The sequence below is a fragment of the Triticum urartu genome, chromosome 4 (genome assembly GCF_003073215.2).
Source record: "Triticum urartu cultivar G1812 chromosome 4, Tu2.1, whole genome shotgun sequence".
Lineage (NCBI taxonomy): Eukaryota > Viridiplantae > Streptophyta > Magnoliopsida > Poales > Poaceae > Triticum > Triticum urartu.
Window position 1 is genome coordinate 62,198,971 of NC_053025.1, and position 25,302 is coordinate 62,224,272.

The window sequence follows — 25,302 nt, forward strand, 5'->3', positions numbered from 1 at the left end:
TCCTGTTGAGGCGACATTTCTGTCTGATGCTATAGTGCACGATTGCATCGTTTACGCGGTCGACGCACAGATTGGCTGCCTATACTGGTGGAATCTATCGTTGTGTAATTGTTTTATCTCATCTCATCTTTACCTTATGAATACGACTGCCTGTTCATTGTTTCAAATTTAGAATAGATAGTATGTCTATAACCACATCATTGCTATATGTTCCTCTCATTTCCTAGATTTTTATGACCACACATGTTATTGTTAGAGTTGATATGAGAACAATTGGCATCTAATGATTGTTAGAATAGATATTATGAGCATAACATCATGATTGCTATATGTTACTCTCATTTCCAAGATTTTTATAACAATGCATGTTATTGCTTAGAGTTGATATGAGAACAGTAGTAGTAAGTGCTATGGCAGAATATGAGTAGGCTCTATCAAAGCTGTTTTCATCTCATTATTACATGATGTTTGAACCATGACATATTGCTAGAATATGAAAGCCATTGGCTTATTTTTAACTTGGGGTATGATTATGACCACGGCATTGCAATTCTCTGTCTATGATATGTGTCACTGTTATAATAATCTTAATTCCACACATACTCTGAACATGATTGTTTATTTTTGTCCTTTTGGTCTCCAATTTAAATTGTTGCAGCAGACGCAAATGAGCTGGCCTTCATGATTCCAGGACCTGGAAACATACCAGCCGATGGGTGGTGGTTTATCGCTCGTTCAGCTGACACGGTCATTTGATGCTCATTCGCACGTACCAAATTGACCAAACCATTACATCAAACCACATGCAGTACAATGCCTGGGGCGTTCATGACATTGATGGCTATGGCTGCTTCGTGTTCGAGAAAGATCCCAGCTCCGTTAGGCCAGGCATATTCAACTGGAGGCGGGTTTACAGCCTCGGCAACCACTCCATGTTCCTCGGGCTCAATTATCCGCTCATCCAACCAATCATCGATCATATCACCGGCGATGATTACCGTGCTACGCAACTTCCATTCGCTAGGGGGGACTGTGTTTACACATCATACCATGGGTTTCATGAATCACCATATCCAGAGATTCGTCGACACAGCTTGTTGCCAGATAATCTTCAGTGTGTGAAAGGCATCAAGCTTCCATGCGATGGATGGCTTTTGCAAACCTGACATGCGGCGATGTGGTTCATGCCAACAGCAAATATGCACAACTTGATTCGTACTGATATCTAGACTGAGCCATGTATTCTGTTGCTGTAGCACGACCCTCTTTTGTTGGATATTATGTACTGTTGTTAGTTTGAAGCACTCTTCTGGTTTAAAGGATAGATACCTTTCTGGGATCAAGTGCATCCTAACTCACCTGCGCTGGATCTACTGATAATGATGATGGAGATGCTATGCAGTATATATATATATAATTAGGCTTCAAGTGCGTACTTGTTAGTTAAACCTATGGTTAAAATGTGACACTAAATACGACTAGTAAGTAGGACAGTAGCAATACTAGTATAGGTCGGTCAAATTATTCATCATGTCCACACATTGAATTGACGTGACAACATGCTGCGCGTGAGGTGACACAAGAATCCCGGCGGCGTGTTCGGGTATTCTGGACTTCAGATTTGGAGTACTACTTATCTGTCGAAATCTTTCATCATTCACTTAAAATAGTCGATTGATCATACATTGAGTACCATATAACTGGAATTAACCGATGCAAGTCGAAGAAGGATTGGCCGGTGCTGCCGGCTGGCGTCAAGTTCGATCGCACGGATCAGGAGCTGATCGAGCACCTTGAGCTCAAAGTGAGTGCTAACAGCGCAAGATCTCACCCTCTCATCAATTTGTTCATACCAACCATCGACAGCGAGCACGGCATATGCTACACCCATCCTGAGAAACTTCCAGGCAAGACACCGATCGGCCGTCTACTTGCACAAACATATTCCTTTGTTTATAGCCGTATTTTTCTTTTTAGACGCATACCTGGTGAAGCAATTACAATTTGATAGTTAATAAAAAGTGAAACAAGTGACTGCAACATGCCAAAGATGTTATGAAAATGCCAACTACGTACACTAAAACCTGTATTCGACAATACTGCAGGTATCACACTGAGTGGCCTAAGCAAGCATTTCTTCCAGCGCAATTCCAGGGCGTTCAAAAGGGGCACGTGGACGCGTCGCAAGATACAGTCGGAGTGCGGCATGCACGCGATGTGTCACAACACCGGCAATACCTTGCCGGTGATGGTCAACGGCCGGTAGACGGGCAGCAAAAAGGTTCTGGTGCTGCACACCAACAAGAACTTCGACCAACAGAGGACCAACTGGGTGATGCACAAGTACCACCTCGGGGACTTGGAGCAAGAGAAGGAGCGGGAGCTGGTCCTCTGCAAGATTTTCTACCAGACGAACACTAGGTCCAGGAGTAAACAGATTATAAGTTAGTTTGGTATTGGTACTTGTACTACCTTGTCGCCCGCAAGTTGGTATTTTTGTTAACAATATTTTGGTATGAACTTGGCATTTGCTTCCAACCATCATGCCGAGGGTCGACGTGGATATAAAGCTGAATCATTTGTTTCGAAACGAATTTTCAGGCACCTGATTTTTATTTGATGGGTAGCATAAGCACCTGCCGTTCGAATTCCTAGTTCTCCAAATTTTTCGAAACAAGTGCATGCACTTATTATCACGATGAAAAAACAATATCCCTGGTGCATCCCAGTTATTAGTCGGTACTTGCAGAATTCTCTCGTTTATTGAGAACGTATATTGTTTTTCCAGGTCGAGCAAGTTTGAACTGGGCTGTAGACTGCCCAGGCTTGGTTTTGTTTTTAACAGACCCAGCCCATGACGACAACAGGGCACAAAGATATCTACTGGCCTTTGGCCCGCCAGCGTTAGTTATATTTTGTCTTACAACATCCGCAGGCAGTTATTTTACTGAATCAAACACACAACCCAGTTCTATTTTCCTCTTGAAACGCATGTCCTACATCCATTTTCTAATCTCTACCTATAGTTTTACTAGTTCATATACACGTATCATTATATTGAAAATACATAAAATTCCCTTTTCATATTTACATCCTTATTTTTGTTGTTGTTTTCCCTCCCAGCGCTGATTTTTTTACCACTGGTTTTCCCTTAAACCAACTCAATGGTCCCACGTCTTATTTGCTTACAAAAACAAAACGATTTTTTGGAAAATCAATAAGTTCTTAAAAAATGTTTATCATTTCGGGATTACAAAAGTTCGGACTCCACCGAAATATGCAAAATAAGGTTGAACTTTTTGACCGTGGTCCTGGGCACAAAATGGGATGTAATAAATTACTTAAGAATTAGCAAATGGGCTGCAAATTATTAAAAAAATAGCAAATGGGCTCTATGTTGTCTGCCGCAGATTTGGAGGCTGACTTGTGGGCCTACTAAGTTCATGCGTACACAAGGTTTCTCAAAAAAGAAACTCAGTCAACAATCGACTCTACCAGCGTCAGACCGTTAGATGTCAATCTAACGACAATCGTGCTTCTTCAGTCTCTGATATTCCTGCCCCAGCCGTCCAAACCAGTGCCGTCGGAATCGCCCGCTCCCACCTCCCGTGGCCGGCTGTGCTGCTGGGCAGGCCTCACGGCCCCATCATATACTCACATCCCTGGCCTGTCTATCCCTCTACTCACCCACACCTCCTGTTGTTTTTCGGCGACGACAGCCAAACCAGTCAACCCTCGTACTCTCCACCACGTGGGCAGCCACTGTCGTGTCTTTCCCGACTCTGTGTCGTTCCCTTCATAGGCCTTGCCGTCGTCCACCGCCCTGGTGCTCTTGGCGCGGCGTGGTCAACATGGTCAACGAACGACATCCATCGGAAGTGGACTGTACGTGGAGAGGCCGACAGCTGGGTCCACGGCTGCACACAAGGAAATGCCTCCTTATTACGCGCAAAATAATGATTCCTCCACCTGACATCTGGGACCCGCTGGAAGGGCCTTTGTATTTCCCGAAAAAATGTTCCCTCGCTGACAGGTCAGACCCACCAACTATGTCTTCGCACGCAAGGAAGTGCCTCCTTATTGCGCAGAAAAAAATGAATACACCCTGCCAGCTGGGACCAACCACAGTGGGAAGCTGACTTGTGGGACTACTAAGTTGACGGGGATGGAGGGCTTTGTGAACTTAGTCAATATATGAATGATTCTAGCTCCAGTGACCGTACGATGTCCATCCAACGGCCATAGTGCTTCTTCAACCTCTGGTCTTCTTGCTCCAGCCACCCAAACCAGCGCCGTTCGTGCCGCATGCTCCTGCCTCTCGTGGCCGGCTGTGATGCTGTGGAGGCCTCACCGCCCCCTACTACTCCCACCGCTGGCCAGGCCATCCCTCTACTCACCCTCACCCCCTGTTATTCTGCGGCGACGGCAGCCTCACACCGCAGCCGAACCAGTGAACCCTCGTACTCCTCTCCGCGTGGGCATCCACTGCCGCGTCTTCCCTGGCTCCACGTCGTCCCCTTCCTAGGCCTCGCCATCGTCCACTGCCTTGGTGCTCTCGGCGCGGCGTGGTCAATGTGGTTAACGACCAACGTTTATCGGAAGAGTATTGTATGTGGAGAGGCTGACAGCTGGGTCCACGGCAGCCGCAAGGAAGTGCCTCCGTATTACGCACAAAATAATTATTCTTGCACCTGACAATAGGGACCCACCGGACGGGCCACCGTATTTTGCAAAAAAACGTTTCCCCCCAGACTGCTGGGACCCACCAGCTACATCTTCGCACGCAAGGAAGTGTGTCCAGGCAAAAAAAAACGATTTGCCCCCTGACTGTTGAGACCCACCAGCTATATCTTCGCACGCAAGGAAGTGCCTGACAGTCGGGACCCACCTGGTCGAAGCATACATAGCGTTGTCATTCTGGTTAAGAATGTGTACATACATACTGGTCGATGTAGAGCGCGCACGTGTCGTAGTAGAGGCCCTCATGTAGCATGTACACGTACGTACATCAGCCAGTGTACAAGAAAGAAAATACGGCCACGGACGTACATACGGGCAGGATCTCGAACGCCTACTCGCGCATACGTACGGCCAGGGCTCGTGTACATGGCTGGGTCGGAACGGAGAAACTGCATCGTCGTTGTGTTCATGGGGAGCCAACCGGCTGGGTCAGAACGGAGTGCGTCATCGTGTTCATCGGGAGGGCTTGGACGGAACAGCCGATGGAAACGAGGCCTGGCGTACCACAGAACGTAGGAAACGGCCTTGTGTTCGACCAGCCACGGTTGAAATGGGATCCTGTTCATTGGGAGGGGTCTGGCGTACCGCAAAACGGAGGAAATGGACCTCCTACGGTCGAAACGGGGGTCCTGTTCATCGGGAGGGGTGTGGCGTACCGCAAAACGAAGGAAACGGACTTGTGTTGGAGTGCTATGGTCGAAACGGGGGTCCTGTTCATCGGGAGGGGTGTGGCGTACCGCAAAACGGGACTCCACGGGATATTGTTCATCTCCACCGTCGACCCCCTCCAGCCTCCACGGGCTACTGTTCATCCACCGTCGACCTCCTCCAGCCTCCACCTGCGACTGTTCATCCACGGGCTCCTGTTCATCCAGCCTCCACCGCGCGCTAGTCCACCGGCTACTGTTCAACCAGCCCTCTCCATGGGCTCCTGTTCAACCACCCCTCCACGGGCTACTGTTCATCCAGCCCTCCATCGTCTACTATTCATCCAGCCCTCCACGGGGTGGTCCTGTTCATCCAGCTCTCCACGGGGTCCTGTTCATCCAGCCCCAACCGGCTCGATCGATCAAGGTCCTGTTCATCCAAAGCAACACCACGGGGTCCTGTTCATCCACCCCCACCGGGAACTGTTCATCCAAGCCCCGCCAGCAACGCTCACTGTTCATCCAGAGGCAGCATCGATCGACTTCAGTTAGCAGCAGTAGCGAAGGAATCACTCAATCGGGTTCAGTTAACCGCCATCGATCAATCGCTCGGGTTCAGTAACGCGTAGCCTGTAGTGCAATCGCTCGGGTTTAGTAGGCGAACGTCTCGCTCGGGTTCAGTTAGAGCCCAACGTCTCATACCCATGCGTGTGCGTGTACGAGAGAAACGCGCAAGCCTCCGTGCATCGGTCGGCCCCGACCACCCACCGTAACCGGAAACACCCCAATATTTTCCTCACCCTCGCTTCTACCACGGTTTTTCCCATCATGGACGGCCCAAAGAATGTCATGCAGCTGCGTCTCCGGCCCGCCCAGGACGAAAAGCCCATTTTATGTCATGATTTTTTTCATAGAAGTAGGAGGCCAGCACATCTATGATGATACCGGGTTTTGTCACAATTATCGTCATAGAAGTGTCATAAGTATGTCAGAATTTTTTTCGTTCGGCCCAAAATGTCACGAATGTGTCCTTTTTTTTATAGTGAAGGCATGGTGCAAAATAACAATACCAGGGGCACTAAGGTTTCCACTGTTCCCACGACTAATCAAGCATCTACTAGCAAATATTGCAAAGTAACATAGAACAGGAAAATGTGTGCTAGTAATTCTTACATCGGAAACTTTCCTAGTTTCTCCTACAGAGTGATATCAATAAACCCTTCCACATCATTACGATGTGGTTCCTCTATGTTGCCCTCAAAGGGCAACTTGCAAACCGCATAAAAGTCTTAAAGTGACATTTCCTTATACTCATCATATAAATAGAAATCCATCGAAGGTGGCGATCTCCTAGCATGGAAATGAAAATTTTGCACAAAAATATTAGTGAGTAGGAGATACTGTCCGTGCTGGTCGCGGAGGAAGTCGATGAGGCCCGCATTCTCATCCAAATAATAAATGTCATCATGAATCCCGGCTCCTCTCAAGAATTCATCACAAGGCCATTCACACGGATGAACTTCCATGGTGCGACGGAGATTATATTTGGGCCTCTTAGTTTCTTCACTTTGCTTATCCTTCGAGCTTCGGCTCGAAGAGCCCCTCAACAATCTCTTCATCATTTTCTGAAAATTTCTGAAAATTTTAGTAACTTAAAATAAAAGTGAACCAAGCTCAACAAGATTGATAGCAACTACTCCCACAAGTGCCTAGAGGCCATATCATGCAATAAAACTACTTGAGACCATATAAATTTGACATGCAAGCTCAAGAACAGGGTCACCTAAGAAGCAAAAAATTGCAATAAATAAAGTACTAGAACAAAAACTAATTGGACCATTGGAGGAGTCACATACCGAAGAACAATCCCCCAAAGCAGTTTTGTGAATGGAGCTTTGACAAGGAGATTGAAAATGGCAGCAAAACGAGCTAGAACATGGGTTTGAGCTGTGTGGTGATTTTTTCTGGAGGAAGACAAAGTGTGTGGGTGCAAGAATAAGTGGAGGGTGGCCATGAGGGGCCCATGAGGCAGGGGGCGCGCCCAGGGGGTAGAGCGCGCCCTGCACCCTCGTGGCCAGGTGGTTGCCTCCTCTGGTGTGTTCTCAGTGCCAATAATTCTTAAATATTCTACAAAAAATCATATTTGATTTTCAGGACATTTGGAGAACTTTTATTTTCGGGGTATTTTTTATTGCAAGGATAATTCAGAAAACATACAGAAAATACTATTTTTGCTTGATTAAATCTAAATAATAGAAAGTAAAAAGAGGGTACATAAATTTGTTTTTCTAACTTCATCCATCTCATGCTCATCAAAAGGGATCCACTAACAAGGTTGATCAAGTCTTGTTAACAAACTCATTCTGAATCGCATGAAACCGGAGAATTTTCGAATAACACTAGGTTACCTCAATGGGGATATGCACATCCCCAACAATAAGAATATCATATTTCTTCTTGTCAGTAGGAAGAGGAAATTCAAAACCTCCAATAATAATCGTGGAATTTTTTCCAATAGAATTAATACTATGGACTTGAGGTGGTTTCCTCGAAAAGTGTACCGTATGCTCATTACCATTTACATGAAAAGTGACATTGCCTTTGTTGCAATCAATAACAACCCCTGTAGTATTCAGAAAGGGTCTACCAAGAATAATAGACATACTATCATCCTCGGGAATATCAAGAATAACAAAGTCCGTTAAAATAGTAACGTTTGCAACCACAACAGGCACATCCTCACAAATCCCGACAGGTATAGCAGTTGGTTTATCAGCCATTTGCAAAGATATTTTAGTAGGTGTCAACTTATTCAAATCAAGTCTTCGATATAAAGAGAGAGGCATAACACTAACACCGGCTCCAAGATCACATAAAGCAGTTTTAACATAGTTCCTTTTAATGGAGCATGGTATAGTTGGTACTCCTGGATCTCCTAGTTTCTTTGGTATCCCACCTTTAAAAGTGTAATTAGCAAGCATAGTGGAAATTACAGCTTCCGTTATCTTTCTTTTATTTGTAACAATATCTTTCATGTACTTAGCATAAGGATTCATTTTCAGCATATCAGTCAAATGCATATGCAAAAAGATAGGTCTAATCATTTCAGCAAAGCGCTCAAAATCCTCATCATCCTTTTTCTTTGATGGTTTAGGAGGAAAAGGCATCGGTTTCTCAACCCATGGTTCTCTTTCTTTAACGTGCTTCCTATCAATGAAGTCTCTCTTATCATAACATTGATTCTTTGATTGTGGGTTATCAAGATCAACAGCAGGTTCAATCTCTACGTCATTGTTATTACTAGTTTGAGCATCAACATGAACATCATCATTAATATTATCACTAGGTTCATGTTCATTACCGGATTGTGTTTCAGCATCAGAAATAGTAATATCATTGGGATTCTCAGGTGTGTCAACAACAAGTTCACTAGAAGCATGCAAAGTTCTATCATTTTTCTTTTTCTTCTTCTTAGAAGAACTATGTGTATCAACATTAGTTCTCTGAGAATCTTGCTCAATTCTCTTAGGGTGGCCCTCAGGATGCAAAGGTTCCCGAGTCATTTTACCCCCTCTAGTCACAACTCTAACAACATTATCATTTCTCTTATTATTTAATTCATTGAGCAAATCATTCTGAGCTTTCAGTACTTGTTCTACTTGAGTGGTAACCATAGAAGCATGTTTACTAATATGTTTAAGTTCACCTTTGAAGTGCAGGCCTAGATGGCAGTTCCTTACCTCCCCTCGTAGTTGAGTGATAAATCTTGGTTCTTTCATCTTTCAAGTTCCTCATAGTGATCAACAGATATAAATCCCAAGTGACTCAAAGAATAGAGCTATGCTCCCCGGAAACGGCGCCAGAAAATAGTCTTGATAACCCACAAGTATAGGGAATCACAACAATTTTCGAGGGTAGAGTATTCAACGCAAATTTATTGATTCGACACAAGGGGAGCCAAAGAATATTCTCAAGTATTAACAGTTGAGTTGTCAATTCAACCACACCTGAAAGACTTAATATCTGCAGCAAATTATTTAGTAGCAAAGTAATATGGAAGTAACGGTAATAGTGGCAAAAGTAACAGTATTGGTTCTGTAGTGATTGTAACAGTGGCAACAGAAAAGTAACTAAGCAAAGATCAATATGTGAAAAGATCGTAGGCATTGGATCAGTGATGGATAATTATGTCGGATGTGATTCCTCATGCAACAGTTATAACATAGGGTGACACAAAACTAGCTCCAGTTCATCAATGTAATGTAGGCATGTATTCCGAATATAGTCATACATGCTTATGGAAAAGAACTTGCATGACATCTTTTGTCCTACCCTCCCATGGCAGCGGGGTCCTATTGGAAACTAAGGGATATTAAGGCCTCCTTTTAATAGAGTACCGGACCAAAGCATTAACACTTCGTGAATACATGAACTCCGCAAATTATGATCATCACCAGTATGTATCCCGATTATTGTCACTTCGGGGTTAACGGATCATAACACATAATAGGTGACTATAGACTTGCAAGAAAGGATCAAGAACTCACATATATTCATGAAAACATAATAGGTTTTGATATGAAATCATGGCACTCGGGCCCTAGTGACAAGCATTAAGCATAGCAAAGTCATAGCAACATCAATCTTAGAACATAACGGATACTAGGGATCAAACCCTAACAAAACTAACTCAATTACATGATCAATCTCATCCAACCCATCACTGTCCAGCAAGCCTACGACAGAATTAGTCCCGCACAGCGGTGAGCATCATGAAATTGGTGATGGAGGAAGGTTGATGATGACGATGGTGACGGATTCCCCTCTCCGGAGCCCGAACGAACTACGGATCAGCCCTCCCGAGAGAGATTAGGGCTTGGCGGTGGCTCCGTATTGTAAAATGCGATGAATCCTTCTCTCTGTTTTTTTCTCCCCGAACATGAATATATTGAGTTGGAGTTGAGGTCGGTGGAGCATCAGGGGGCCCACGAGGCAGGGGGCGCGCCCCCACCCTCGTGGACAGGGTGTGGGCCCCCTGGCGTTGATTCTTTCGCCATTATTTTTTATATATTCCAAAAATATTCTCCGTTGATTTTCAGGTCATTCCAAGAACTTTTGTTTTTGCACAAAAATAACACCATGGCAATTCTACTGAAAACAACGTCAGTCCGGGTTAGTTCCATTCAAATCATGCAAGTTAGAGTCCAAAACAAGGGCAAAAGTGTTTGGAAAAGTAGATACGATGGAGACGTATTACACATCAGCATTACCGTCACCACGCCGTCGTGCTGACGGAACTCTCCCTCGACCCTCTGCTGGATCGAGAGTTTGAGGGACGTCATCGAGCTGAACGTGTGCTGATCTTAGAGGTGTCGTACGTTCGATACTAAGATCGGTTGGATCGTGAAGACGTTCGACTACATCAACCGCATTAACCTAACGCTTCCGCTTAGGGTCTACGAGGGTACGTGGACACACTCTCCCCGTCTCGTTGCTATGCATCTCCTAGATAGATCTTGTGTGATTGTAGGAATGTTTTTGAATTACTATGTTCCCCAACAGTGGCTTCGAGCCAGGTTTATGCGTATTTGATATATGCACGAGTAGAACACAAAGAGTTGTGGGCGATAATATTCATACTGCTTACCACCAACTTCCTATTTTGATTCAGCGATATTCTTGGATGAAGCGGCCCAGACCAACATTACATGACCGCGTTCATGAGACGGGTTCTACCGACGTGCTTCGCACACAGGTGGCTGGCGGGTGTCTATATCTCCAACTTTAGTTGAATCGAGTTTGACTACGGCCGGTCCTTGTTGAAGGTTAAAACAACACACTTGACAAAAAATCATTGTGGTTTTGCTGCGTAGGTAAGAACGGTTCTTGCTGGAAACCTATAGCAGCCATGTAAAACTTGCAACAATAAAGTAGAGGACGTCTAACTTGTTTCTATAGGGCATGTTGTGATGTGATATGGTCAAGACGTGATGAGATATAAATTGTTGTATGAGATGATCATATTTTGTAGAAGTTATCGGCAACTGGCAGGAGCCTTGTGGTTGTCGCTTTATTGTATGAAATGCAATCGCCATATAATTGCTTTACCTTATCACTAAGCGGCAGCGATAGTTGGAGAAGCAATAGTTGGCGAGACGACAACGATGCTACGATGGAGATCAAGGTGTCAAGCCGGTGACAATGGAGATCATGACAATGCTTTGGAGATGGAGATCAAAGGCACACGATGATGATGGCCATATCATGTCACATTTTTTGATTGCATGTGATGTTTATCCTTTATGCATCTTATTTTGCTTAGTATGGCAGTAGCATTATAAGATGACCCATCACTAAATTTCAAGGTATAAGTGTTCTCCCTGAGTATGCACCATTGCTACAGTTCGCCGTGCCGAGACACCACGTGATGATCGGGTGTGATAAGCTTTACGTTCACATACAACGGGTCAAGCCAGTTTTGCACGTGCAGAATACTCGGGTTAAACTAGACGAGCCTAGCATATGCGGATATGGCCTCGGAACACTGAGACCAAAAGGTCGAACGTGAATCATATAGTAGATATGATCAATACAGAGATGTTCACCATTGAAAACTACTCTAGCTCACGTGATGATCGGACATGGTTTAGTTGATCTGGATCATGTGATCATTTAGATGACTAGAGGGATGTCTCTCTAAGTGGGAGTTTTTAAGTAATATGTTCAATTGAACTTTAATTTATCATGAACATAGCACCTGATAGTTTTTGCATGTCTATGTTGTTGTAGATCAATGGCTCGTGCTACCGTTCCCTTGAATTTTAATGCGTTCCTAGAGAAAGCTAAGTTGAAAGATGATGGTAGCAACTACACGGACTGGGTCCATAACTTGAGAATTATCCTCATTGCTGCACAGAAGAATTACATCCGGGAAGTGTCGTGGTTCTAAGTCTGACAGTAATGTAGGGGGGTAAGTATGGAGAGGCAAGATCTTAGCTATGGAGAAGTTGTAAGCACACGAGGTTTACGAGTTTAGGCCCTTCTCAGAGGAAGTAATAGCCCTACGTCTCGGCGCCCGGAGGCGGTCGACTGGATTATGCGTGTATGGTTTACAGGGGTGCCAACCCTTTACACCGAGGAGGGGGTGGCTTATATAGAGTTCGCCGGACCCCTCCGGCCCTCAGTTATGCAAGGTTTTAAATACATTAAGGTCGGGCGTTACTGGTAACGCCCTCAATAAAGTGCTATGATGATCATAAAATCTACTTAATAACCGACCGTTAGCGTGCGGAGTGCCTTTAGGTCTCCTGGCTGTCGAGTGGTTTGGTCTTGGTCGAGTGATCGCTTCTTGGTCGAGTGTCTCCGATTCTGTCGAGTGGAACACTTCCAAGTCGATTGAAAGGTGATTTCTTCTAGAGATGCCCTTGGGTAGGGCAGTTTGGACAGGTCCATGGCCCTACCCTAGGTACATAGCTTCATCATTAGCCCCCGAATGGATCGAGGTTTCAGTGGGGAAGGATTTGAGAATTTCCCCGACTCATTTTTCATGCCATGAGCATATCTGGTTTCGGATCAATGAACCTGAGTGATGACAGCAACTTCCTTTTCAGTCGCCTTGATCCATTCTTAGTTTTTTGTCGAGTGAGTTTCTTTACTTGAAAGGCTCCGAGTGACGGTGCGGAGGAGATCTTCGGTTTAACAAGTTGTTCTGCTGCCCGCAGATTTCGCGGGATTCGAATTTTGGGAAGCGCGCGGGACGGGGGAGGCCGCAGTAATCGGATGGGATAGAGCGGAGCTGCCTCGATCCCCGCGCCACCTTTTTCGCCACGTATCGCGCACGCGATTGTTACGGGATTTGACAGGGCCGCCCGGGCCTACCAGTCAGCCCCTCGGAAGCGGCCTCATATAAGGCGTCGGACCGGGGTCTCTCGAACAGTGCGTCCCCATTATCCCTTCTCCTCTTCACGCTCCCTCGCCGCGCTCACTCTCGCCCCAACGCCACCGCTCCGTACGCATCTCGCCGGCGACGATGGGGAAGGAGAAGACGGCGGCTCTGGAGCGGGCAAAGAAGGCGACGGTGAGGTCGAAGGGGAAGGCGACCAGTCGGGGCGGATCCTCCTCGCGAACCGGCCTGCGGAAGGGCTGGATCCAGGGCGACTGGATCCGCTCAACGATCACCCAAGAAGACCTCGACAACCTAGCCGAAGGAGGGCTGATCCCCTATGAATCGGCGCGGCTTCCGGGGAAGGAATCCGAGCCGCAACCTCGGGAGGGTGAGCGCGTTCTCCTTGCCACCCACGTCGACCGTGGATTTTCCTTGCCTCCTCACCCTTTGTTTCGGGGATTTCTGAACTTCTTTGGGGCACAACTCCACCACTTCACTCCCAACACAATCGTTTATCTCGCCGCTTTCGTTTCTTTGTGTGAGAATTTCCTGGGTTGTCGGCCTCACTAGGGCCTTTTCAAGCACATTTTCACTTGTCGCTCCCAGATGGTGAAAAAGGCCAATACGGGTGACGAGAGGACTCAAGTGATTTAGATGTGTGGGGGTCTTGGTGTTCAGATGAGATGGAAAAGTTCCTTTCCGTCCATGATTCTTCCCGACTCAGTTCGCGGATGGCAGTCGACCTGGTTTTACTGCAAAGATCAGTCGACGCCAGGGCAGTCGACTGGCCTCCCTCCTTTCACCATGGACCGAGTGAGGAAACCCTCCCCTTTGAAGGTGCTCCCGGAGGAGAAGGCGCGGGTGAGGGTGCTGGTAGAGCGAGTGGTCCAGCTTATCCGTGACGGGGTCACCCGTATGGATCTCTTGGAGGTCTTCCTTCAGCGGCGCATCCAGCCTCTTCAAGCCCGAGACCATCCGATGTGGATGTATTCGGGTCTTGAGGACTCCACTCGGATTCACCCGGAGGAGGTCGATGACGACACACTGGAGAAGTGGCTTTCGGGCATGACCGGAAACAAGGACAACCCTAGGGTAGCCAGGAGAGTTCCTCCATTCGACCAGTCTCATGTACCAGAGAAGGTCCGATTCTGAGATTTTGTTTGTAATCTGAATTCACTCGCGCAGCTGCCTATACTGAGTCGACTGACTTTGTTCTCCCTACTTTATTTCAGGCCATTATTGAAATGTATTCAATGCCCAACGGAGATCAAGAGCAGGACCCGGAAGGAGAGGCGAGTGGCAGCGACAGTGGCGAATGGGATTCTGACGGTGGAGGGGACGAAGAAAGCGACGATCCAAGTGACGAAGAAGAAGTCGAGTCGCCTCCTCGCAGGGAGAGGCGGTCCAAACTTGACCAAGAACGACCGAGCGCCCGTGAAAAGGCGATTGCTCAAGCTGGTCGGTCTTCAAAGCGTCCTCGGACCTCTTCGCCAACTCTGACTGAAAAAGTGTCAAAGCACCCCAAAGTCGCAGAGCCGAAGCTTCGGAAGGCATTGCCGAAGATTAAGATTGACATCCCCGTCGCTTCTGCGTGAGTGTCTCCTTTTATCTTCACTCGACGCCCTGTGCTATTTGTTTTTCTTGTTTTAACCGGACGAACTTTGGAGCTGGCAGTGCTGCTACTTCCGGGACCTTAGCTTATAGGAACAATGATGAGGTGATGGAGGATGCGGTCACTTCTAATCTGGGTATGATTTCTGCCATTCTGTCTTTATTTTGGTCGATTCAACTGCAATGTGTACCATTGGGTGATGTGATTTTGTCGATTGAACTTTGAACAGCCCCTAACATTATTGACCTCCCTAATGATGATGATGAAGAGCCCGAGAGGCCTTTGACGAGGAAAAATAGGCAAGCTCCTGCGAGCGAGGTGCCACAATCGACGCCGAGGGCGGAGCCAGTCATTCAGGACACTGGCGATGCCAATCGGGGTTCTGTTACCTTCACCGTGCCATTGTCGAGTGCCTTGCCTTCCTCGTCGACTGCTCAGGCCCCTGTCGAACCGCCTTCAGTTTTTGCGACCCATCATGTCCCAGAGGACGAGGTGAATGCTGCCAGGGAAGCCATACGCCAGGCGGGCATTATGATGGAGAAGATGAAGACGGTGTGGGACGCTAGCCAAGCCGCCTACGATGCCAGCTCGGCTCTCCAGAGCAACGTTCAGGTTAGTTGGTCGCCGCTTGTTCTGTTAGGATATGCTATCTGAAGACTCTTTCCGAAAATCTTTGCATCTGTACACCCACTGGGTGCGTCGATTGAATTTTTGAACTAGTGGGGGCACGCTGAGTGCACCCACTGGGTGTAGTCCCCGAGCCTACGATGGACTGCTGGCAGTCGACTGCAATCTTTGTATTTTGTCAAGTGTAAACCGAACTGGTAGTTTGTCTCTTCCACTCGATCTGGTCGAGTGGGATCAAAACCGGTGGGGGCACGCCAAGTGCACCCACTGGGTGTAGTCCCCGAGACTGCTGGCAGTCGACTGTGGTCTGAGTTCTACTTTCTCCCCTTTTTTTTACTCCCTGCACTCGACTCCGGTAGGCCGGTCGAGTGGGATCAGAACTGGTGGGGGCACGCAAAGTGCACCCACTGGGTGTAGTCCCCGAGACTATGGTGGACTGCGGGCAGTCGGCCGTAGTCTTAGTACTTATTGTCTTTGTCATTTTTCGCTGTAAAATAACTTATCCCCTTTGATTTCAGAAATCTTGTGATCTTGGAGCTCGCTTTGCTGACTTGGAGAAACAGCAGATTCAACTGAACCTTGACTTCGAGCTGGCCAAGACAGAGCTGCAAAAGGTCAAGGACGGCGCCACTGGTAAGACGAGTTTGTCGACTGGTCTGTCTTGGGCTTGAGTACCCTTTTGCTCTTTCTGGATCAATCATCATTTCTTTGTAGAAAAACTGAGAGAAGCTCTGGTGAAGAAGGATCAGGATTTGGCTGCTGCTCGAAAGGAGGCTGACGACAGGACCGCTCTGGCTGAACAGAAACTGGCTTCGGTCGGCCAGTTGGAAGAAGAGAATACCAAGCTGAAATCTGCTCTGAACGAAGCCAACAAGGAGTGCTCACGCTGGAAGAAGGAGAACCTCAACCTGTGCGAGAAGATTGAAGGCATCGCTCGCAGGAGGGACGATCTGGAGAGCTATCTGAGGAGCCTTGCCAAGAAGTTGTTCCTCAAGGAGGAGACTAGGAACATTTTGTTCCGACTGATTTTTTTTGTGTCAACTCAGCGTATGAAAATTGACTTATCCTTGGATCGTGAATGCAGAGTTTTACCAGGACTTCGAGGAGGAGACTGGGCGGATCGAACCAGGGTTGGATCCAATCAATTCTCCCGTGAAAGATGAAACTGCCATGAATCTGCTCCGACAGGAATCCCGCATCGAGGGTGTCGTGGACTACTTGGCTCGACTGAAGTTCGCCATGTCACGGATTAACCCGACACTTTGGCCAGAGGCCACGCTCCAAAATGATCTTGAGTTCCTGATGACTCGACTTAACGAAATCCCTGACCGAGTGCAGGAGTGGAAGAATCTTCTGCCCGGTGTGGCGCTGATGTGGCTCTGTCTCTGGTTCGCGTCCATTGCAAGGAGGTGCGATAAGATAAGCTGGAAGCAATCAAGGTCGCCAACACCCAGAAGCATGACTTCCAATCTTTTATGGAGACTTTCATCGCTGCAGCCACTCGGATCGCCGACGACGTCGACTTAGACGAGTTCGTCGAGCCTGCTAGTCCTCCTCCCGTGGAGTGAACAAACTTTTATGCCTCACCTTAAATTTGCCTCGGAATGCTGAGTGGTTTTTGTAACCGTTAAACTCTTTCGGGCTGAATGCCCGAGCACTTCGATCTGTGGTCCGGAACCTTTAGGATTTATCTGAACTTGGTTTATTGTTGAATATCTTCATGAATCCCCTGTCGAGTGAACTCGTTCTTCATTCAAGACAACTTTTGTATTTGTAGCGCAGCTCCGAAGGAGAAGGAAGCAGTCGACCTGCGATGTCGTCGTCCTTGCGGGTCGGCGATGGAGCGCGCATTGTATTTGTGGCGAAGCTCCCCAGGAGAAGGTGGCAGTAGTCCTGCACCTCGTCGTCCTTGCGGAATGGGATGGAGCACACGTTGTATTTGTGGCGAAGCTCCCAAGGAGAAGGTGGCAGTCGACCTGCACCTCGTTACTACAGAGCGGGATGGAGCGCACGTTGTATTTGTGGCGAAGCTCCCAAGGAGAAGGTGGCAGTCGACCTGCACCTCGTTACTGCATAGAGGGATGGAGCACACGTTGTATTTGTGGCGAAGCTACCAAGGAGAAGGTGGCAGTCGACCTGCACCTCGTTACTGCAGAGTGGGATGGAGCGCATGTTGTATTTGTGGTGAAGCTCCCAAGGAGAAGGTGGCAGTCGACCTGCACCTCGTCGTCCTTGAGGATTCAGATGTGTTTCGTACTTAGGCGAGTACTGGACTGCAGCTAAGCCCCCGAGTGGGAGGCTGGCTCACCACTCGGTAGGATTTTCAAATACTTAGGCGAGTACTGGACTGCAGCTAAGCCCCCGAGTGGGAGGGTCGCTCACTCCACTCGGCAGGATTTTTTATTTTTTTCAAACTTAGGCGAGTGCCGGACTGCAGCTAAGTCTCCGAGTGAGAAAACTTAGGTGAGTACTGGACTGCAGCTAAGCCCCCGATTGGGAGGATTGCTCTCCACTCGGTAGGATTTTTTCAAACTTAGGTGAGTGCTGGACTGCAGCTAAGTCTCCGAGTGAGAGAACTTAGGCGAGTACTGGACTGCAGCTAAGCCCCCAAGTGGGAGGGTTGCTCTCCACTCGGTAGGATTTTTTCAAACTTAGGCGAGTGTCCGACTGCAGCTAAGTCTCCGAGTGAGAGAACTTACGCGAGTACTGGACTGCAGCTAAGCCCCCGAGTGGGAGGATTTCTCTCCACTCGGTAGGATTTTTAAATACTTAGGCGAAATGGGTTCGCAGCTAAGCCCCCGAGTGGGAGGCTGGCTCACCACTCGGTAGGAAATTATTTTTACAAACTTAGGCGAAGCGGATTCACAGCTAAGCCACCCACTGGGGGATTTCTTACGCAAACAAAAAATAATAACAATCATTGGGAAAATTATAACACTCTTGTCTTTGATAAATAAACTACAGGAGTTGAGAATTCAAGTATAAAAGGGGCGGAGTAGCTCCGCATTCCAGGCTCGTGGCTCATCAATCTGGCGATCGACATTGTAGAGGTGGTACGCTCCATTGTGGAGGACTCTGGTGACTGAAGGGGCTTTCCCAAGTAGGAGCGAGTTTGTGTGGTTTTTGCTGATCCACATGGAGGACTAAGTCTCCTTCTTGGAAGGCTCGACTCTTCACATTTCTGGCATGGAATCGACGCAAGTCTTGCTGATAGATGGTCGATCGGATCATGGCCATTTCTCTTTCTTCTTCCAGGAGGTCGACTGCGTCCTGCCGGGCTTGTTCTGCTTCTTCTTCAGAGTAGAGCTCGACTCGAGGGGCGTTGTGAAGCATGTCACTTGGCAAGACTGCTTCGGCTCCATAGACTAGAAAATGGGGTTCTTCCGGTCGATCGGTTCGGGGTCGTCCTCAATCCCCAAAGAACTGATGGAAGCTCGTCGACCCATGCACCTGCTGCGTGCTTGAGATCGCACATCAATCGAGGTTTCAGTCCTTTGAGAATTAGGCCGTTTGCTCTTTCCGCCTGTCCATTCGACTGAGGGTGAGCGACCGAAGCATAGTCGACTTGTGTGCCCTGAGAGGCGTAAAAGGCCCTGAATTTGTTGGAATCGAAGTTTGACCCATTGTCAGTGATGATGTTGTGCGGAACTCCATATCTGAATATCAACTCTCTGATGAAACTGATAGCAGTGCAAGCATCAAGATTCTTGATAGGCTTAGCTTCAATCCATTTGGTGAACTTGTCGACTGCTACTAGCACATGAGTGAAGCCGCTCCTGCCCGTTTTCTGGTCCAACCATGTCCAGCCCCCAAACAATGAAGGGCCAGACGAGTGGAATGGTTTTCACATTTGTCGACTATCTCTTTCACCATTTCATTGGCCCTTGGCCAGTAAAATCCCGCTCGGTATGCTTTAGCCACAATGGTCCGAGAGGACGCATGCTGACCATAGGTCCCCGAGTGGATATCGTCAAGGATCATCTGAACTTCTTCTGGTGTTATACACTTCTGACTGACTCCTGTCGCGCTTTCTCTATACAACTTCCCTTTATGACTGTAAAGGCCTTGGATCGACAGACGATCTGTCGAGCCTCTTCTTCGTCCTCTGGGAGTTCTTTCCTTAGGATGTACGCGATGTACGGTACTGTCCAGTCGGGAGTGATGACCAAGACTTCCATGATCAGGTCGACCACAGCTGGAACTTCAACTTCAGTCGGATCCGTGGCACTTTTTGGCTGCGGGGCCTCTTCAGTGAAGGGATCCTCCTGAACTGATGGTGTGTGGATGTGTTCCAAAAACACATTGCTGGGAATGGCTTCTCTTTTGGAACCTATTTTTGCCAAATCATCAGCTGCTTGATTTTTCAGTCGGGGTATGTGATGAAGCTCTAACCCCTCGAATTTCTTCTCCAGCTTTCTCACTGCATTGCAATAACCAGTCATGGCTGGACTTCTGACGTCCCATTCGTTCATCACCTGATTAACCACCAAATCTGAGTCGCCATAGACCATGAGGCGTCGGACGCCGAGTGAAATGGCCATGCGCAACCCATATAAAAGTGCTTCATATTCCGCCTCGTTATTGGAGGAATCAAAGTGGATTTGAAGAACATATCTGAGCTTATCTCCTTGGGGGGAGACCAACACCACCCCGGAACCGGAACCATTCAGCATTTTGGAACCATCGAAGAACATGGTCCAATGCGCCGAGTGAACCTGAGTCGGCAGTTGCTGTTCAATCCACTCGGCGACGAAATCTGCTATTGCCTGGGACTTGATAGCTTTCTTTGCCTTGAACTTGATATCTAGAGGTAGGAGTTCAATCGCCCATTTTGCCACTCGACCAGTTGCATCTCTGTTGTGCAGGATCTCTGACAATGGAGCATCGCTGACGACTGTAATGGAATGATCAGAGAAGTAGTGAGCAACTTTCTTTGTGGCCATATAAATCCCATATACAAGCTTCTGATAATGAGGATATCTTTGCTTCGACGGGGTCAAAACTTCAGAAATATAATATACTGGGCGATGAACTTTGAAGGCTTTTCCTTCTTCTTCCCGCTCGACCGTAAGTACCGTACTGATGACTTGTCCCATGGCTACGATGTACAGCAGCAAAGGCTCCTTGCTGATTGGGGCAGCAAGCACCGGCTGGGTGGAGAGCAGAGCTTTGAGCTCTGCAAACGCTGCATCAGCTTCGGGAGTCCACTCGAACTTGTCGGACTTCTTCATCAATCGGTAGAGGCAATGCCTTTTCACCGAGACGAGATATGAATTGACTTAAAGTGGCCAAGCAACCAGTAAGCTTCTGGACGTCGTGCACTCGCACAAGACTTTTCATTCGGAGTATAGTACCGACTTTTTCTGGATTGGCGTCGATTCCCCATTCGGAAATGAGAAAACCGAGTAATTTTCCGCCAGGAACTCCGAATGTGCACATTGATGGATTAAGCTTGATATCATACCTCCTGAGGTTGGCAGAGGTTTCAGCAAGGTCAGCCAGTATGTCGGAACCCTTCCGTGACTTGACCACAATGTCATCCATGTATGCTTCCACATTCCGACTGATTTGAGTGAGCAAACACTTCTGAATCATCCTCATGAATGTGGCTCTGGCATTCTTGATCCCAAACGGCATGGTAATATAAAAGAAGCACCCGAATGGAGTGATGAAAGCTGTTTTGATCTCGTCAGGTCCATAGAGACGGATCGGATGGTACCCGGAATAGGCGTCTAAAAAAGACAGTTGCTCACATCCCGCAGTCGAGTCGACTATCTGATCGATGCGGGGGAGAGGAAAATGATCTTTCGGGCAGGCCCGATTGATATGTTTAAAGTCAATGCACGTGCGAAGTGACTTGTCCTTCTTGGGGACCATGACAACGTTGGCGAGCCACTCGGAGTGGTAGATTTCTCGGATGAACTCTGCTGCTAAGAGCCGAGCCACCTCCTCGCCAATAGCCTTTCTCTTCTGGACGGCGGACCGTCGGAGATGTTCCTTGACAGGTTTTACTTTTGAGTCGACTCTTAGGCGGTGCTCAGCCAGCTCCCTGGGAACACCCGGCATGTCAGAAGGCTTCCATGCGAAAATGTCCCAGTTCTCACAGAGGAACTGGATGAGCACTTCTTCCTATTTGGAGTCGAGTGTTGTTGAGATATGAGTTGGAGCAGCGCTGGGGTCGGTCGGGTGGATGTGAGCTGTCTTCGTTTCGCCAGACGACTGAAAAGCTGATTCTGTAGCGGGCTTCTTGGCTCGCAACAAATCACTCGGGTCTGCAGTCTTCTGGTATTCCTGCAGCTCCACCACTACCATCTGAGCATCAGCGATCTTTGAACCTTTCTGAAAACATTCTTCCGCTTTCTTCCGATTGCCTGTAATAGTGATCACACCTTCGGGGCCAGGCATCTTCAGTTTGAGATACACATAACATGGTCGGGCCATGAAGCGTGCCTAAGCCGGCCTGCCCAAAATAGCGTGATAGGCACTCTGGAAGTCTACAACTTCAAACGCCAACTTTTCTTTGCGGTAATTGTTGGAATCACCGAAAACCACATCAAGAGCAATCTGGCCGAGTGATTCAGCCTTCTTCCCAGGAATGACTCCATGGAAACTCATGTTGCTGGTACTGAGTCTGGACATCGGAATGCCCATCCCTTTCAACGTCTCAGCATATAATATGTTCAAACCACTGCCACCATCCATCAAGACTTTGGTCAGTCGAGTGCCTTCAACAACTGGGTCGATCACCAAAGCTTGCCTCCCAGGGGTGGCGATGTGCGTTGGGTGATCGGACCGGTCGAATGTTATGGCAGTCTGAGACCACTTTAGATAACTGGGTGTCGCCGGAGCAACCATTTTCACCTCTCGGTTGATAACTTTCAGTCGACTTTTGCTTTCAACATCAGCAAAAATCATCAGGGTGGAATTGACCTGAGGGTATCCATCGTCACTATCTTCCTTGTCCTCAACTTTGTCCGACTCCTTTTCCTTATCTTTGGGCTGCTTGCCCTGGAACTGCTGGATCAAGAGTCGGCACTCTCGAGTGGTATGTTTTTGGTAAATGAAATTACCCTCTTCATCTTTCTTGGTGTGGACGAGACATGGCAAATCCAACACATCATCTCCGTCCTGGTCTTTAACTTTCTTGGGGTTCCAAGGTCCTTTGGGTTTCCCTTTAAACTTTCCTTGGGTTACAGCCAAGGCTTCCCCAGGAGCAGCTGGCTCGGCTTTTCGCTTCTGTTTCCGATTGGAATTTCATCCGGTTTCTTGAGCGACTAACTTGAGCTTGCCACTCCTGAGTCGATCCTCATCTTCACCATTAGCGCACTTGGTGGCAATCTCCATCATCTGATTCAGAGACATATCTCCGGTCCGACCGAATTTCAGATTCAGTTCTCTGTACTTGACGCCTTCTTTGAAGGCACAGAGTGCTTGGTGGTCAGGCACATTCTCTACCGTGTGATGTAACGTGATCCATCTCTGGATGTAATCCCTCAAAGTTTCATTCGGCTTCTGCACACAAGACCACAGTTCAGTCAGCCCTGCCGGTCGCTTGCATGTTCCTTCAAATGTGGTGACAAACACTCGGGCGAGATCTTCCCAAGTGTAAATGCTGCTGGGTGCTAACTTGTTCAGCCACGCTCTGGCCGAGCCCTCCAACATGAGAGGCAGGTGCTTCATGGCCACTTCATCATTGCCGCCGCCAATCTGGACGGCCACTCGGTAGTCTTCAAGCCAAGTATCGGGCTTGGACTCACCAGTGAACTTGCTGACTCCAGTCGCCAACTTGAAGTTGGGAGGAATCACAGCGGCCCTGATGGCTCTACTAAAGCACTCTAGCCCCGAAACATGTGCTCTGCTGCTGGTAGGTGCATCTCTGTCGTGACCTTCTCGGTGAGCTCTGTTCCTGTCGACCAAACCTTGAACTAGAATGGATCTCGCATCAAAGCCTGGCTCCCTGGAGTCGACTGGAATCCTTTGCCCAACACTACGAGGACGCCTGTCATCCTGCTATCGAGGCGCATACGACCCGCTCCTCGGGGGACGGGAGGGCACTCGACGTCGATCATCACGATCGAATCGGTGATCATATTGCTCACGGTTCCCATACTGATTACGCCGGTCCCCACGTCCCTCACGCCTCGGGGGCGATCTTGGGCTATGAGCCGACTGGACTGTGTCTGCAGCAATGTATCTGCTGTGAATCCTGTTCCGCGACTGAGAAACAGCGGAATTCTGGTCTCCTGCTGCCTGGAGTAACGCGCTGATCTGCAGCAAGCCTCTGCCAGCCTCCGACTGGGAAGGCTGAATCGACTCTACTATATGGGCTGCAGCTGCTAAATTCTGAATCGGAGTTCGATATACATGCGGGGGCGGGAAGAGCTGACGTCGACTGGATTCGGGAATCCGTTGTCGCGCACGCTCGTCGAGTGCTCGCTGGAGGTTCTCCAGTCGAGTGCGCTCGGCCAAGTTTGCCAGGCGCGCGTCCTCCAAGGCACGAGCCTCGGGGGTTTCTCCGACGATAGGAGTGTGCAGCGCATCCATGTTCCGACGACGAAGTTCTTCTCTCTACAACGATGTGAGAGGCTCGGGGAGATATTCCTCATGGGGACGCGACGGGTCGCCTCCACCCGCGCCTCCGTCGGTGCAGGGAAAACCGGGAGGACCGGGCGGTCCATCGACCATCAGAACCTCCGTCGCCGGATCACTGCTGTCGCACTCGGAGGCGGTCTCTATAGAGCCATTCGACAGATCGAACAGGCCGTAGAGGGATTCGTCGGGCTCGATCGCCGCGACTTGAGGGGTGGCCGACTGGCGTGCCACCGCATGTCTCACCCACCGCTGAAGTCTCGACCGACCGGAGCGCTTGCGCCGGCGGGAAACAGGGAGGGAGGACAGCACAGGAGCCGACCGATAGTGGGTCCACGGTTGCCATAAAAGGATGCCGCGGACGCACGCACGAAAGTACGTCGGCCCGCGGACAGGGAGCGCGTCCACGTCGAGCGGAGCCTCCTGAAGCCAAGCGGAGTCGTCGGCGATGAACGTGAGCGCACCGAGACGGATCTCGCGGCCCTCCACCAAAACTCCGCCGGAAACCATGATGATTCAGATCGGAAAAGATCGCAACTCCTCCAACAAATCGCTAAAACACCTGCCCCACGGTGGGCGCCAACTATCGTGGTTCTAAGTCTGACAGTAATGTAGGGGGGTAAGTATGGAGAGGCAAGATCTTAGCTATGGAGAAGTTGTAAGCACACGAGGTTTACGAGTTCAAGCCCTTCTCAGAGGAAGTAATAGCCCTACGTCTCGGAGCCCGGAGGCGGTCGATTGGATTATGCGTGTATGGTTTACAGGGGTGCCAACCCTTTACACTGAGGAGGGGGGTGGCATATATAGAGTTCGCCGGACCCCTCCGGCCCTCAGTTATGCAGGGTTTTAAATACATTAAGGTCGGGCGTTACTGGTAACGCCCTCAATAAAGTGTTATGATGATCATAAAAGCTACTTAATAACCGACCGTTAGCGTGCGGAGTGCCTTTAGGTCTCCTGGCTGTCGAGTGGTTTGGTCTTGGTCGAGTGATCGCTTCTTGGTCGAGTGTCTCCGAGTCTGTCGAGTGGAACACTTCCAAGTCGATTGAAAGGTGATTTCTTCTAGAGATGCCCTTGGGTAGGGCAGTTTGGACAGGTCCATGGCCCTACCCTAGGTACATAGCTTCATCAGGAAGCACCGCTAGGTGCATGACCCGCTGGAGGAGCAACTCCGGACGTTATGAACGTCTGGTAGAGCAAAG